Below are 18,359 nucleotides of genomic sequence, written 5' to 3' on the forward strand. Positions count from 1 at the left end.
GATGGTACCTTCACTGGTCATGGAACCCATTATCATCATGAACCTTTTAATACATGCTTGACATTCCTTTTTACAACCCTTGGGCATTAATTGGACACTAATTCCAAGAATCTTGAAAATATTAGCTAGAAACATTGTGAGTTTATTAGCCAGTGGTGAAATAGTGGCATAAAATCAGGAGAGGATAGAAAATTTCATTATCCAACACAATTGCACTTGCTGAATTTTACCAGCCACTGCAAACAATGTTTTATATCTGAAAACACATCATTATCATGCCAGTAAACTATATATGCATTAGTATAAATTCTCTTTTTAGCTGCTGCTTTTTCTTCAGATATGGTAGTATGATTTGTTGGTTACATACCCTTTTTCAGTTTTGTAGTGACAAGTTAGTAATACCTCTCTGTCATCAAACGCTCATGCATTGTAGAAAACAAGAGCCTATAATTTCTTGAATTTATTCCTGCTTCGGCTAACCAAAGTGTTCTGGACAAGGGACTGATATAAAAAAGTCACAAAAAAGCCAAAAATGACACAGGGAATGTTAGGCCATTAAAAGTGTTTTTGACCTGCTTCTTGGACAGCAAACTCCATGGGATGACTTTAAAATCTGTTGATCCAATTACTTCACTATTAAAGCACCATGGCCTGGCCCAACACCAATATAATCGATTGGTATTCCAAGTAAACTCTCAATCCTTTCCACATAGAGGCAAGCAGTAGATGGTAAGTCTTGATAGCTTCTCACTTTAGATATATCAGCCTGCCATCCAGGCAGATCTTCATAAATAACCTGCATGTGACCACGTTATATTAGAATTGGGTACCAGAGAAGAGAAAAATGCTTTTATCAAAATTTGAGTTTGAAATGAGAAACTTTCTCAAGGAAACAAGATTTCAAATAACCTTGACATGACATAATGTTAGAAACAAACTGCAAGGAAAAAGGAATATTACATATGCAGAATATTATCTACAAAGATACAAATAAAACTATATATTGAGAGAGACTCAAACTGGTATAAAATTAATAGTTAGATCCATGAAATTTATTATTCAAAAGAATGTAAAAATGTGTTGTCAAGAACAAATTGAGGGTCAAAGGTTCAAGAGGCAAAAATTATGGGGCCAAAGCCTCAATGCAAACAAGCTTTCTGTAAGTTTTAGCGAAATAATTCATACATATACAATGTAGAGTACTAAAATAGTGGATTTCTGATTTTTTGAAGGTAGAAATTGCAGCATAGAACTCGATATAATGATCATCGTAAATGAAGCTGTCTGATTAAACCTCACAAGGATTTGAAGCTTAAATAGACAGCATCAGATAGGGATGCTCAGACTGCTCCATTGTGCTTTTCTGAATCTGCAACATGGTCACTTCTTTGGTATTTGTTTTGAAAAGGTGTTGATTACATATATCCTTGTGTCACCATCAACCTCACAACAGGAGGCATTTTCTTTTGTTATTACAGATGTCACTGCTCAATTGTGTCTTCGGATTCTCCAATTGTTGATTATGGGTTTGAACCATATATGTATTCGTATAATCTAAATATCAAAACACAGGCCTGTAGATGCCGGCCTGACATCTAGTCACAGTACTTTTTCACTTATTATGCCTGACGTTCCCCTTTTTCAACTGTTATGCATCACAAAATGTTTTTCAAGATACTTGCAATACTCATACATAATAATTACAGAAGCATACTATTTTAAGTTGCCCGTTAAGTAATTGAGATCCATGGCTCTGAATTAAAAGGAAAGTACCTCTACTTTTTGTAGAAGGTCAAGGTCCGCAGGAACTAAAATAGTGGATTTGTGATTTTTTAAAGGTAGAAATTGCAGCATAGCACTCGATATAATGATCATCGTAAATGAAGCTGTCTGATTAAACCTCAAAAGTATGTGAAGCTTAAACAGACAGCATCAGATAGGGATGCTCAGACTGCTCCAATGTGCTTTTCTGAATCTGCAACATGGTCACTTCTTTGGTATTTGTTTTGAAAAGGTGCTGATTACATATATCCTTGTGTCACCATCAACCTCACAACAGGAGGCATTTTCTTTTGTTATTACGGATGTCACTGCTCAATTGTGTCTTCGGATTCTCCAATTGTTGATTATGGATTTGAACCATATATGTATTCGTATAATCTAAAGATCAAAACACAGGCCTGTAGATGCCGACCTGACATCTAGTCACAATATTTTTTCACTTATTATGCCTGACGTTCCCCTTTTTCAACTGTTATGCATCACAAAATGTTTTTCAAGATACTTGCAATACTCATACATAATAATTACAGAAGCATACTATTTTAAGTTGCCCATTAAGTAATTGAGATCCATGGCTTTGAATTAAAAGGAAAGTACCTCTACTTTTTGTAGAAGGTCAAGGTCCGCAGGAACTAAAATAATGGATTTCTGATTTTTTAAAGGTAGAAATTGCAGCATAGCACTCGATATAATGATCATCGTAAATGAAGCTGTCTGATTAAACCTCACAAGGATGTGAAGCTTAAACAAACAACATCAGATAGGGATGCTCAGACTGCTCCAATGTGCTTTTCTGAATCTGCAACATGGTCACTTCTTTGGTATTTGTTTTGAAAAGGTGCTGATTACATATATCCTTGTGTCACCATCAACCTCACAATAGGAGGCATTTTCTTTTGTTATTACGGATGTCACTGCTCAATTGTGTCTTCGGATTCTCCAATTGCTGATTATGGATTTGAACCATATATGTATTCATATAATCTAAAGATCAAAACACAGGCCTGTAGATGCCGGTCTGACATCTAGTCATAGTATTTTTTCACTTATTATGCCTGACGTTCCCCTTTTTCAACTGTTATGCATCACAAAATGTTTTTCAAGATACTTGCAATACTCATACATAATAATTGCAGAAGCATACTATTTTAAGTTGCCCATTAAGTAATTGAGATCCATGGCTCTGAATTAAAAGGAAAGTACCTCTACTTTTTGTGGAAGGTCAAGGTCCGCAGGAAAGGATTTCAACACATTTCCATCAGGCCCTTTATAGGCTATCCCAAGCCTAATTCGAGATAACCCAGAAAGTATGTCAAGCTTTGTCAGATTAAGTGCTGAGAAACCATTGATTTGATAAGAATATTTAAGTGCAACCAGATCTAGCCAACCACAACGACGAGGCTGGCCAGTTGTGGTGCCATATTCATGTCCAGCTGATCGAAGATCTTCACCCGCTTCATCCAAGAGTTCTGTCAGGTAAGGACCTGAACCAACTCTTGTTGTGTACGCTTTAGCCTGCAGATCAAAACCGTGGTTAGTCATCAGTAAATTTTTAAAACTTTCTTGATGAATCCAATTTTCATTAGAACTTTAACCTGCATGAATTTGCATATGCAAGTTAATAAAAAATCATCTCACATACCACACCAATCACCAATATATTTTGGAGCAATACCAAGTCCAGTACAGATTCCACCAGCAGATGGATTAGAAGAAGTGACAAATGGATAAGTTCCAAAATCGACATCTAACATGGTCGCCTGGCCGCCTTCAACCAAAATCTTCTTCCCGCCTCAAATCACTTACCCGAATACCATTCTGGATTGCCTTGCTTGCATAGCAAGGACCAATCCTTCTTTTTTTTCATTCCAATTAATGACCCTGCAAGTTCTGCTTCTCTCATTCCATTAATAGTTTGATGGAAATCAAATAGTAAATGAGCACGGTCAGAAATCAACGGTCTTCCTTTGCAAGAAACTCCATTAGACTTAAGCCAGTCTATATCTTCAAATAGTCCTGGAAGATGCACAACGACTCCATTCCCAATAACGCATAGGGCTTTCTCATTCACTATTCCAGAAGGGGCAAGGTGAAGAGCAAATTTCTTTCCCTCGCTATTGTATATGGTGTGACCTGCATTTGCCCATCCCTGCAATAAAGATGTAGTATAATAGGTAAATATACTTACCAGTTAAGATGGATTTAACGACAACGAAAAAAATGGAGGATGGGTGAGTACCTGAAAATGGGCCACAATATCATAGCGCTGTGCTAAAACTTCAACGAGCTTGCCCTTTCCTTCGTCACCCCACTGAGTTCCCAGCACTGCACACACTTGACTCAGGGATTTAAAAGGATTTTTCACTTTCTCTGCCTCAACAATGGCGTCGGCCTCCTCGACGCTGGCATTGCATTTTATCCTTCTACTCTGCAGTACAATTCGACCTTTAGCCTAATGCAAGTTCACAGAATGCGCAAACCCTGACTGCAACCCCTGCTGCCTCTTCTTCTTATCCTGTGAAAATCCATGCAAATTCGGAACACAGAGATCGTTAATCAGCGCAGATGCCATTTATTCCCACAGACCGCGGATTGAGCAACCTTCAAAACCCCAAATCCTTGGCTGATGCTATGATCCAGTGCAAGCAGATAGCTTTTTTTTATGTTTGAGGGTAATCCAAAATGGAAGGGGCTGAAACTGAAGGATTTGAACAGAAGGAAATAGCTAAACATTCAGGAAAGCCATGGATAAAATTTTCCCCAAAGATTCTATTGTGTCAGGCAGCACGGGAAGCAAGAGCTGAGAAGACGAAAAGGGTACAGGCAAATCTTTCAGGCTTTGATCTAGCAGCATCAGCATTCAGGCCAGGGTTCGTGAACAGTTGCAACCTCTCAATTACTTTTCTTTGATCCAACGATTAACAATCTTCTAATCGTCTAACACATAATCTAACGGCACACAAGAAGGACAAGTGGATTTTAAGGAAGTTCATTTCAGAGGGAAACGCCTTACGGCGTAATTATTTTTATAAAAGGGTTATCTTTTAATTAGAATATCCACTTAAAGTAATTAAGAAGATTTCTCTCTTGAATTTTTTATAGAAGGGAATTTTTATTTATAAAGTGAAACATGGATATAAGAGAAAAATTAAATGGACTCTAGTAAAATTAAGTGGATTCTAGTTATAAGTGAAATGACGACTAGTTTAAAATCAATAGAAAATATAAATAAAGTTTGAGTATTGTTTAAAATTAAGGCCAAAAAAGGAAAGAAATAAAATTATTAGGAAAAGAAAAAACAAAAAGGTTAAATATATGTCAAGAAATTATAAAAGTGATTTTGAAAAACAAATTCAAGAAAAAAACAAAATATGAGTTCCACATAACAACCATTATTTTGGATTAAATATATGTTTTGCATAGTATACATTGAATATCTATGAAGTCATAAAAATTGTGAATTATGTTGTTTAACATGTCGAAAAATATTTAATGTGGAAGAATGTTAAGATGTTGTATGGATGCAAATGATAGAATGAGAAGAAAAACTTGCAAAACAAGAACAAAAATTAACAGAAAAAGACAAGAAAATTTTGTGTCTAAAGGACCATAGCAAAAAATTACTTGTGAAGATCAAGAAGTCCAAGGAAAGAAAGAAAAAATTAGAAGAAGAAAAAGAATGTGTCGAGAAGAAATTTAACGAGATTGTATTAGAGAAGGAAGAAGAAAATTTTCGCTTAAAAGTCCCGAATCAAATGTTATTAGAACAAATCAGAGATCTAAAAGATGAAAGAATAAAAATCAAAATATCGAAAATAAGATTGATGAATCAAAAACCAAAAAACTTTTACTTCTAAGAAACCATAATCAAAGTCTACTTACTCAAAGTAAGAAACTTAAGAATGATAAGAAATCATTAAACAACAAATTAGAAGAATTTATCACGAAAGGAGTGTCGAAGCCTTTAGTCCACGTTGAAGAAAAAGATATGAACGTTGATCCAATCAATATCACAACTGAAGAAAATGACAAACCAGTTGAAGGAGAAACATATACAGATGTTGTATTTTAGACAATGGAAATTCCAAGTGAATATTTTATAACCAATTCAACAACATCAATAACTGAAGTAAATCAGGAAATTCCCACACACATGATAAGGGAAAGTCAAAACAGAAGAACTCCTTATTGACATATGAATCACAATACAAGGCCTTTAAATCAATCTATGTACAAGTATCACTTAGAACATAAATAACAAACTTATGTTCTGAAGAATATTGATGTCAGCACAATAAAAACTGATGATAACAACCTATCCTAGCTATCAGGTAATTGCCATGTTCCACAAAAGATTAATTTAGGATGGTTCAATCCATTTTCAATGCAAAAATTTTATTTATCAATTAGAAGATCCTATCATCTTGTATCAGTGAAGACGACAAATCCAAGAATTCATAGAAGGTACCAAAAAATTACAAGACAAGAAGCAAATGGCACACCTTAACAATGATAAGCTTTAAGGACAAAGTTTTTTTGAATTGGAAGGCAATGTTATGAATATGATTTATATAAAATAATACAAATAATGTAAACAACAATAACAATAAATAATGATTAATTAACTAGTAATTAGTTAATAAATAGGTATGTCCCTAGAGACATGACCATTGGTGAAGAGGTACCTTCCTAGGTATATAAGTAGGCCCTCACACTCATTTGTAATCATCCCATGAATTATTTTATAATATTTAATATGCAATTACTTGTCCTACAATGGATGTCTTTGTCTTCAAAGTATTCTGAAGATTATTACTGCATATATGAACTTTGTTTATTACATTGGTATCATAGCATTCCTTGAGTATATGAACTTTGTTCATTACAAAAGCATGTGTAAATTCTATTTTTTCTTGCAATTAACATTAGTCATTTGTGTTTGTAAGTAATCCTATATACTTTCAACTTCCAATTTCTCGTACTTTTATTTGAAATAATAATTGTTGTATTAGATTTAGGTTGTTTAGCGTGTTTGTGTTAAATTAGTAATACACAATTAAAATAATAACTGAAATATTGAGATGATGAAAGTGTTGGCATTATGACGTAGGTTTGGCACTATGGCACAGGTGTTGTCCTTGATGGAAACTCACTCTAGCGACAGATCACAGTTCAGGCACTCAAAAAGAAGAAAAAGTTATATACGTGGTTCACCTTGACGAAGCCGCATATACACGTGGGTTAGACGTTCCGAAGTCGCGTATGCGTATACATGCACTTTCACGCAAGGAAAAGCGCGTACATGTGGGAGAACTTATTTTTGGTCCGTGGTATTTAGTCCTTGGTATTTGAACCTATGGTTTTGGGCCATGGTATCTCGTCAGAAGTGTTGATCCTAAGTATTGAGTCCATGGTATTGTTTTGTTATGGTTTTGGACCGTGGTATTGTGAAAGGCCTAAAACTATAACAGGGGAAGGAGATCACTTAGCAAAGGATCATCTGAATTATTGAATATCTGATAGAAGTGCTAGATCTGGAATATTGGTGATTGTGTTATGGTGCAGATCTGGATCTGAATGAAGGAGGAACCTGAGCGCAAAGAGAAGGATAAGTTCTATTGATGGGTCATAATCTTAAGGCTTGAATAATAGTATCTTTGTATGATTTTGATCCGTTATATGAGGCACATGCTTGATCTATAAATATGGTAATCTGGGTGAACTAATGTCTGAATATTTGAAAGAGTGAATTATCCTTTATAGATCTGTATGCAAGTTTAGTAAAACAAAGGCACGTATACACGTTGGTTCTATGAGTAAAAACAATGTATACACAGGTTGGTCCAAACACAGAAGCGTATGCAGGCAAGTTTCTGGTTATTGAAGTAGCGTATATCTTTTGAGTTGTGTTCTAGCTGCTTCTGTTTATTGCTACAGTGTTCTAGGTTCAGAATTGGGTGTGTGGTTACTGTTACTGTGTTCTGGGTACAACTGTCAGAAAAGTGTCTACTTGTTTCAGTTCTAATTGGTGAAAAGGAGATTGTTTGATGCAGAAATTCTTGATGATTCATCGATGTTCATGGATCCAGTCTGAAAATTTATGAAACGTGGTCGCTGGAAGTAAAGAAAAGGTTGTAGCCTTCTGCAGGTAGTAGCCTGCGTATTAGTATCCCAGCTAGTACAAGAGCTAAGGGGGTTGTAGCTCCCTTCCAGGAGAAACTGGAGAACGAGAGAGGGTTGTAGCTCTCTGCAGGTAGCAGCTTGCAAACTGGTAAAAGACTACACCAGTACATAAACATTGTAAAAAGAAGTTTCTAATTAAAAGAAGATAGAGACGAATTGCAGCAGGTGGTTTTCACCCACATTGGGTTTCCACCTTATATCTTGTGTTCTTGTGTGTGATTGTCTTCTGCTCTGTTTCACTGTTTCTGGTTACTGTTTATTTGATTCTGATACACAGATTAATGATCAACATCTGTAAGATAAATTAAATTATAAGTTTGCATGGTATACGCGGGTTTCCTTATCTGTAGTTGCGTATATACACGATTTTCACTAACTGAAGTAGCGTATATGATCTGGGTTTGAAAAAGAAAATAATTGACTTGATAATACTAATTCACCCCCCTCTTAGTATTATTTCAAACAATTGGTATTGGAGTAGGTCCTTCTGAAGAAGCTTGATCGCTTGAAGGAAGATCTATCATCATGAGAAACTACGAGAGAGAAGCATCGATCAGGCAACCAATTTTTGATGGGACCAACTTTGTCTATTGGAAGGTAAGAGTCACAACCTATCTTCAATCTCTTGGTGCAGAAGTCTGGGATATCATAGATACAGGATACACCTTTCCATCAGCAACTCCTACAGATCCGGCTAGTAAGAAGCAATATGAAACAAATGCAAAGGTTGTCAATACTCTATTAGGATGTCTATCTCAATCAGAATTCGTCAAGGTTATGCAGTATAAATCCGCAAAAGAGATATGGGACAAGATTGTTCTGAGCTATGAAGGAGATGAACAGGTAAAATGAGCAAAACTTCAAACCCTCAGAATTTAGTACGAAAATCTCAGAATGCACAATGATGTAAGTGTGGCTAACTATTTCCTATGTGTAGATGATATTGTTAATTGTATTAAAAACTTGGGTGAAGAAATAAAAGAGGCTGTTGTGGTTGAAAAGGTTCTAAGATCTTTGTCCCCTAAGTTTGAATAAAAAGTTTCTGCAATAGAAGAAAAGGAGAATCTACGGAACCTTACCATGTCACAGCTGCACGGAATTCTAACTGCTTACGAAATGAGGAAAGGAGGACCATCAGACAGAAGAGAAGCAACATTCAAGGCTTCATTTAAAGGAGATTACTATGAGTCAGGACATATGTCAGAAGAAGAGGAAGAATCAAATTTTGTCAAGAACCTTCAACGAGGTGCTGGAATATTCAGAGGTAAGTTACCTTTCAAATGCTTTGCTTGTGGAAGAGTCCGTCACTATGTTGCCAAATGTCCTCATAAAGATAAGCTTGACAAGGGTAAGGAACCTGTTAGATGGAACAAGAAACAAAATGTAAATAAGAAAATCTATTACACTCATGAAGACAGTGATGTACTTTCAAATAGTGATGAGGATGAACAAGGTTATAAAATTTTAATGGCTTTTGAAAATGATGATTTTGAGGATGCTATAGATGAAGAAGGTCTTTATGAAGAGATTTCTAGACTCAAAATTTGTTTAGAAGAGAAGAATGTGATCATAGATACTTTACAATTCAAACTTGCTGAAAAGGAAAAACATCATGAAAAGATAGAATGTGAAATTGTGGGACTTAGAAAAGAGATTGAGAAAACAAAAGCTTTTAATCTTAGATTTGTTAAAGGATCTGACACTTTAGATGAGATTTTCAAAGTGCAATGTTCTCCACTAATCAAGACAGGTCTAGGATATAATGAAGAATCATCTCAAGCGGAGAAGCCATCCACCTCCAAAAGTTATCTTGATGCAGCAAGAAGAAGTGAAAAGGTCGATAATCAACAGCAAAGGCACAATGCTGCTCACCAGGTAAATCAAGGACAATTTACCTCAAGAATAAAAAAAGACTACCAGGTAAATCAAGGGCAATCTACCTTAAGGATGAGCAACAACCACAACCAGCCACAGGTAAAACCTTCTCAATTTTCCTCAAGAATGGATGTCAATAGAAACTACAATCATTTGGGTGGTAGATTTGATAATCGCAGGAACTTCTTCAATGGCCAATGTTTCTCTTGTCATAACTTTGGACACAAAGCAACTCAGTGTGTTGCCTACAAAACTATCATGACTAGAGAAGCTCACAAACAGAGGAGTATGACTGGGATCATGAAAAGGACCTACAATAGCTTTTCTGCTCTTGAAAATGAAATAGAATGTTCTATTTGTAATCATTTCAAACATGAAGATTCTGAATGCAGGAGCAGGTTTCGGCAGACAACTCAGAAGGAGCAAGCCTCAAGTGCCAAAACATGGAGAATGAAAGAACCGCAACCAAAAAGATGTGGTATAGCCTTATATGCGAAAGGGCAGGAAAATCAATGGTACATCGACAGTGGATGTTCAAAACATATGATGGGTGATAAAGAAAAACTTCAGTCATATTGTGCCTTAAAGAAGGAGAAGAAAGTATCATTTGGAACTGACACCCCTGCGTTCATAAAAGGTAAAGGTTCGGTTCAGTTGAAAGAAAAGGTCATTTCTGGAAATGTTATGTATGTTGATGGCTTAAAGCATAATCTATTGAGTGTCAGTCAAATGTGCGATCAAGGAACTGAGGTAATATTTCGATCAAATGGATGTAGTGTTCGTGATCTTGATACAGGAAAAACAGTAATCAAAGGCATAAGAACTCCAAATAATTTGTACATATTCAAAGAAGGACAACATCAATGCTATCTAAGCAAGAATGATGAACACTAGCTATGGCACAGAAGATTGGGGCATCTTAGCTTCTCACAGATAAGGAAAGCATGCAAATACCAGGCAGTTCATGGTCTTCCAGACATCAGAATCCCAGACAATACAATATGCAAATCATGTCAGTTTGGTAAGAAAACCAGAACAAAATTCCCTGAGAAGGAAAGATCAGCCAGTAGGCCGCTTGAACTTGTCCATACTGATGTATGTGGTCCATCTAGGAAAAGGTCACCTCGAGGAGAAGAATACTTTATATTATTCATTGATGACTTTTCTAGGATGTGTTGGATAGGACTTATGAAGCACAAAGACGAAGCCTTTGAAAAGTTCAAATCATTCAAAGCCTTGGTGGAGAATGAATCAAATCACAGAATCAAATACCTCAGGTCTGATCGAGGAGGAGAATTTTCCTCGAATGAATTTTTCGATTTTTGTGAAGAACATGGAATAAGAAGGGAATTCTCTACAGCTAGGACTCCTCAGCAAAATGGAGTAGTGGAAAGGATGAACAGAATGGTTCAACAAATGGCTCGTGCTATGCTTGATGAGCCTAGAACTCCCGCAACCTTCTGGGGTGAAGCCGCATTTGCTGCAGTTGTTATTCTCAATAAGATAAATGTCTGAGTGAACAACACTCAAACTCCTCATGAGCTATGGTATGGTGAGACTCCTACGATAAAACATTTCAAAATTTTTGGAAGCAAATGCTATATTAAAAATAATGATGAAAATCTTGGCAAGTTTGAACCTAGAGCAGATGAAGGCATTCTCCTTGGTTATTCTCCCGACAACAAAGAATATAAGTGTTACAATAAAAGACTTGGAAGAATTGTTGACAACATTGATGTAGTGGTTGATGAAGAAGGAAACATTCCTAGGCAAGTAAATTCTGAAGATTTCGAAGATGATGAGGACTATCCTTCAACATCAAATCAGACTTATGATGAAGAAGAAGCTCAAGAGGCACCAGAGGAACAGATAAGGATAGAAGAGAAGACTCCATCCAGATACGTTCAAAAGAATCATCTAGAAACTCAAATTCTGGGGCAGAAAGAGGCAGGTATACAAACAAGAAGAACAATTGCAAAAGCCTCAAGCTATTTGGCATTTCTCTCCTTCTCTGAACCACAAAATGTAAAAGATGCATGCAAAGATGAATGTGGGTCAAGGAAATGGATGAAGAACTTGAGCGGATCGAAAAGAATAACACTTGGGAGTTGGTTCCTAGACCAAAAGATAAGAATGTCATAGGGACAAAATGGATCTTTAAAAACAAGTTGAATGAAAATGGGGAAGTTATTAGAAACAAGGCCAGACTTGTTTGTAAAGGGTATGCTCAACAAGAAGGAATAGACTTTGAAGAAACTTTTTCTCCCGTTGCTAGACTTGAGGCCATCCAAATGTTCCTTGCTCTCTCAAGATTTCAGAAGTTCAAAGTATTTCAAATGGACGTGAAATCAACTTTTCTGAATGGAGACTTAGAAGAAGAAGTGTATATTGAGCAACCAGATGGATTCATCCTTGGAAATGATCCAAAACTTGTATGCAAACTTAAGAAGGCCCTCTATGGTATTAAGCAAGCTCCAAGGGCTTGGTATTATCGTCTGGACAAATATCTTCATCAACAACGTTTCTCAAAAGGATCAGCAGATAGAAATCTTTATATAAAAATTAAAAATAACAAATTGCTAATACTTGTTGTGTATGTTGATGATATAATTTTGGCAGCAATGAAGAAGCTATGATTCAAAGCTTTGCCTTGGTGATGCAGAAAGAATTCGAAATGTCTTTGCTTGGAGAATTGACATATTTTCTTTGACTACAAATCCAACAAAATGAAGGCGGTATATTTTTATCTCAAACCAAGTACCTTAAGCAGATTTTGAAGAAATATGGCATGGAAGATTCGAAACCAGTATGTACCCCTGTGGTTACAAGATGCAGCCTCAGTGCAAATGTTGAATCAGCAGCAGTACATCAACCAACTTATAGATCCATGATTGGAAGTCTGCTCTATTTAACAGGTACCCGACTAGACATCATGCATGCAGTGGGAATGGTTGGAATATTTCAGGCAAATCCTAAGGAAACTCATCTTCAGGCAGTAAAGAGAATTTTCAAGTATACTCAAGGAACTCAAAACTAGGGCCTATGGTATCCTAGAGATACAAATCTCACTCTTCATGCTTATACAGATGCAGATTGGGCTGGAAGAGTGGATGACAAGAAAAGCACTAGTGGTGGTGCATTCTTTATGGGTTCCAGATTAGTATCTTGGTTCAACAAGAAACAGAGTTCGATTGCTTTATCTACAACTGAAGCAGAATATGTAGCTACTGCATCTTGTTGCACACAACTCCTTTGGATGATGCAAACTTTGCAGGATTTTCAAATCACTTATACTCCACCTATCTCCATCTTTTGTGATAATACAAGTGTTATCAGTATCTAAAAGAATCATGTCATGCACTCAAAGACTAAACACATATCGATCAAGTGTCACTTTCTCCGGGAACAAGTGTTGGAACAAAAGGTCAAATTGGAGTATGTTCCCTCTAAGGAACAAGTTGCTGATATTCTCACCAAACCACTACCCAGAGAAACTTCTGAATACCTCAGACAGAAGCTGGGAGTAGTTGATGCATCATCTTGTTGTTGAAACTTGTCTGTTTAGAGAAAAATGGGTGTACGCGAGTTGCCTGAGGAGGATCCGCGTACATACACCGGTTTATGTAGAGATAGTGGCGTATATGGCAGTTTGAAAGAAATTAGTGGGGACAAACTCTGGTTGAAGAAAGTCTGATATGGGTCTGACAGAGACCATCTGGCACAGGTTCAGGGGGAGCAGATAAACTTCTGATAATGCATTGTTGGCATTTCATTAGAAGCTCTTGGTTCAGGTTCACAGCTGTTGATCTCAGGTGGAACAAATGTAAAGGGAGAACAGAAGGAAAACATGGTCGTTGATCAGAATAGTGATTGACAGATGCTGCTGATATGAGTTAGTGGTGAATTTCGTAAGTCTTGCTCTAGATATTTCGTCTCTATGTCATGTATCTCTTTTATGGTGTCAAGGTCATGTAACGACCTATTTTGGTTTCCCCACTATGCCTGGGATGAATGATGTAATATACTTGGTTGTCATATGTAAATTTCTGATGTATCCCCACTTGGTTGGGTGATGGATGTACGAATAGAGTCTTTTTTTTGTGATAGGAAGGTCATTTATGATGTATAAGTCATGGTCCTTCTTGAAGAACATCTTTTTGCAGATCTCGCCTACAGTCAGGGGGAGCATGTTCAGCACAGTAGAGCAGAGATTTCAACATGTTCTCAGGGGGAGCACAACCCTTTGCCCTTGATGACAAAGGGGGAGAATGGCTTTGAGGATCTTGGGGTTGCCATCAAGTCCAAAGGGGGGGATTGTTGGCATTATGACGTAGGTTTGGCGCTATGGCACAGGTGTTGTCCTTGATGGCAACTCACTCTGGCGACAGATCACAGTTCAGGCACTCAGAAAGAAGAAAAACATATATACGTAGGTTCACCTTGATGAAGCCGCATATACATGCGGGTTAGACGTTCCGAAGTCGCGTATGCATATACACGCACTTTCACACAAGGAAAAGCGTGTACATGTGGGAGAACTTATTTTTGGTCTGTGGTATTTAGTCTTTGGTATTCGAACCTATGGTTTTGGGCCATGGTATCTCATCAGAAGTGTTGATCCTAAGTATTGGGTTCATGGTATTGTTTTGTTATGGTTTTGGACCGTGGTATTATGAAAGGCCTAAAACTATAAAAGGGGAAGGAGATCATTAGGCAAAGGATCATATAAATTATTGAATATCTAATAGAAGTGCTAGATCTGGAATATTGGTGATTGTGTTATGGTGCAGATCTGGATCTGAATGAAGGAGGAACCTGAGCGCAAAGAGAAGGATAAGTTCTATTGATGGGTCATAATATTAAGGCTTGAATAATTGTATCTTTGTATGATTTTGATCCATTATATGAGGCACATGCTTGATCTATAAATCTGGTAATCTGGGTTAACTAATGTCTGAATATTTGAAAGAGTGAATTATCCTTTATAGATCTGTACGTAGGTTCAGTGAGGCGAAGGTGTGTATACACGCTGGCTCTGTGAGTAAAAACAACGTATACGCTTGGTCCAAACGCAGAAGCATATGCACGCAGGTTTCTGGTTATTGAAGTAGCGTATATCTTTTGAGTTGTGTTCTAGCTGCTTCTGTTTATTGCTATAGTGTTTTGGGTTCATAATTTGGTGTGTGGTTACTGTTACTGTGTTCTGGGTACAGCTGTCAGAAAAGTGTCTACTTGTTTCAGTTCTAATTGGTGAAAAGGAGATTGTTTGATGCAGAAATTCTTGATGATTAATTGATGTTCATGGATCCAGTCTGAACTTTTATGAAACGTGGTCCCTGGAAGTAAATAAAAGGTTGTAGCCTTCTGCAGGTAGTAGCCTGCGTACTAGTATCTGAGCTAGTACAAGAGATAAGGGGGTTGTATCTCCCTTCCACGAGAAACTGGAGAACGAGAGAGGGTTGTAGTTCTTTGCAAGTAGCAGCCTGCGTACTGGTAAAAGACTGCACCAGTACAGAAACATTGTAAAAAGAAGTTTCTAATTAAAAGAAGATAGAGACGAATTGTAGCAGGTGGTTTTCACCCACATTGGGTTTCCACCTTATATCTTGTGTTCTTGTGTGTGACTGTCTTCTGCTCTGTTTCACTGTTTCTGGTTACTATTTATTTGATTCTGATACACAGATTAATGATCAACATCTGTAAGATAATTTAAATTATAAGTTTGCATGGTATACGCAGGTTTCCTTATCTGTAGTTGTGTATATATGCGGTTTTCACTAACTGAGTAGCGTATATGATCTGGGTTTGAAAAAGAAAATAATTGACTTGATAATGCTGATTCACCCCCCTCTCAGTATTATTTCCAACAGAAAGTTGACTAGGATATAATTTACCACTTCTTTTACCAATGAAATATTTAAAACCATTTTGAAGAAATATTGATTTTCTAAAATGGGCAATTTCTACTAAGAGGAAACGATAGGTAAAAATCACTTTTGTCTCATTTTAGGTGTTCTATGTTGTTTTATGGAGGGCATTTAATATAAAAAAATTGCCTATGTCTGATATGGTGGCATTCAAAATGTATGTTGTATTCTTATTCTCATTTCTATTCCCTATTATTGATGATTATCCCATTTAGGAAATTATCTATAATTTTTGTAAATCAAGACAATGTATTATTACTCTACATCAAGTTGAACTAAACCCAAAGGATGACAAATTAGAAGAATCCTACTGTTGTTGTATAGTGGTTGCTTCAATAGTAGTTTTTTGATGACATTGTTTGCTTAAAGAAATATTTGTTTAATGGACCACAACTAGTTGGCATAGGTTCTTTCATGGTGCATAACATTCTACATATGCATTTGTGGAGTCACTTAGAAACAATACATTTCCCCATCTCAATGGAGTCCCATAGTTTGTCTAGAGATATCAAACAAGCTTGGTGCCATACGCACACTTTTCTTAGTAATGAGAAATGAGATCTTCTTGTCACCTACAAACCCTCCAAGTGCTCTTTACAAACCCTAGTTCATTTATGTAGCAAAACAACACAAAAAAATCCAATCCATGAGTTGAATAATCTTCTCGATATCTAATACAATATTAATTTGGCTTCCCAAGAAAGTGTCAATGTACTAATTATAATTATTGAGAAAACAAGAAGTTTTTCCACATCACGTAAATTTAGTTTCTAAATTTGTCCCTGCAACAAATTTTATAGCTCACAAAATTCTAAGAAGTATCTTACCATTGATAAATAAAAAAGGGAGAGTAACCATTTATTGCATAGGAATAAATTCATGGAAAACTATTAATTTAATCTATAAAATTACATTTATTAAACATGCATATATGAAAAATAATGTTAAACTATAAAAATAACTAAAATAATTATAGAGAATATGTTAAAATTAAGTTCTAAATGGTAAAAAATGAAAAACCAAAAACTTATTATATTAAAGATACTCTGCTCCTTTAAATGAAAATGCATTTATATTAAAAATAATTTTCTTTCTAAAATAAAAATGCATGGCATTCAACAAATCCAAAAGAAAAATATATTTATCTTATTATTACTTTAATACAAATATTTTCATAATTTTTTTTATTAATTATATATTTGAAATATAATTTTAAAAACTTATAATTATACAAAAATAAATAAATAAATCACCTAAGCTCACAATTATCATTAAAATGTACTTATATGAAAAAGGCTTTAGATAAATTTTTTTAAGGTTAAGCGGGACTTTATATTAATAGAATACAGTAAAATACAAAATGCAGCGTGGGAGTCGAGGGGACCTCCTTGTGTCTGCTTTTACAAAACTGCCTGGGCCTGGTCTGAGAACCCAGCGAATACTCTGTGTCTATTTTCTAACAGTACAGTTACATCCGGTAGAATTATCAATATAGATGCATACATAGAAGAAACAAGGAAAAATAGTGATAGTCATGCTCTGCATGTTTACATGGCCCGAAGGTCCGAGTTGTTAATGGTATTGGACGTAGCCTTGATTTCCCCATCCTCCAAATCTTTCCAAAGGATGTGATAGTCTTCAAGATTGGACTGAATGCTAGCATTGGCCAAGGCATCGACCAACTTGTTGGCTGTTCTTCGAACCATTTTAAAGGTGACACCTTCAATATTGTTGAGGTGGCCTTGTAGGTCCCTCAGTATTGTCGAGAGCCTCCAGCTTGGGTTATCTTGTTCACCTGGGTGAAAGTTTGGAGTTTTCACAACAACCTGATGACAATCTTCGAATCTCCTTCCGCCACCAGAGGTAGAAGTCTGTAGCGATCAGCCAGGGTGATGGCTTGGATGAAAGCAATTAGCTCTGTAGTGTTATCGATGTTCACGCCAAGATTGCCATGATAGATGAGATGGATGGTACTGGCATGATCCTTGAATGCTACACTGTAACCGGCGTTTCCCGAGTTTTTCTTTGATGCCCCATCGAAATTCAGCTTGAATGTTTGAAATGGAGGAGGACACCACTTATCTTGTGACATAGCAACTGAAGCTTGGTTCCTTCCAGTAGGAATGGTCGTGGCTTTGAGATTTAGGATCTGGATTATTCTTTGGTCACTCGGAGATGTGCTTCTCTCTGGCTGCAATATACTCATGACATTGATCGACTCCGTGATGGGCTGTTGTATCTTTCCTTTTAACATGTCCACTACCATCGCCGAATTCTTGAATATTCTTGCATTTTGCTCTTTCCAAAGGATCCATGCTATGGCTCCTGGAATGAGATTCCAAGCTTTGTTGACCATAGGGTTGGAGGATATGGAGGATCTCCAGTTGCTTAGTGAATGACAGATAGAGTTCCTCCTTCTGTCAGATTGTCTGAAGACGATGGCCATGTCATCCCAAAGAGAGCAGGTAGTGGGCAAGTATTAAGAATATGATTGAGAGTTTCCTGATCATTCTCACAGAGGACACAGCATGAAGACTCTACGAAACCCCGTTTCTGAAGATTGTCCCATGTGAGTGCTCTGTTATGCAAGAC

At 36.5% G+C, this 18,359-nt stretch overlaps 1 pseudogene across 1 annotated transcript; it reads right to left on the bottom strand.

Annotated features, from left to right (window-relative positions):
• Window positions 1–416: 416 nt before the first annotated feature.
• LOC149188577 (adenylosuccinate synthetase 2, chloroplastic-like) lies at window positions 417–18,033 on the bottom strand (annotated as a pseudogene). The gene is made up of 6 exons (XR_016255591.1): window positions 17,594–18,033; window positions 4,369–4,507; window positions 4,022–4,234; window positions 3,421–3,931; window positions 2,986–3,298; window positions 417–796 (listed from the first exon to the last, which is right to left on the bottom strand). The product of XR_016255591.1 is annotated as an adenylosuccinate synthetase 2, chloroplastic-like (transcript).
• Window positions 18,034–18,359: the final 326 nt, after the last annotated feature.

Source organism: Pinus tabuliformis, chromosome 3_1 (assembly GCF_031772625.1).
Source record: "Pinus tabuliformis cultivar Carrire ecotype Pingquan chromosome 3_1, CPIR1, whole genome shotgun sequence".
NCBI lineage: Eukaryota > Viridiplantae > Streptophyta > Pinopsida > Pinales > Pinaceae > Pinus > Pinus tabuliformis.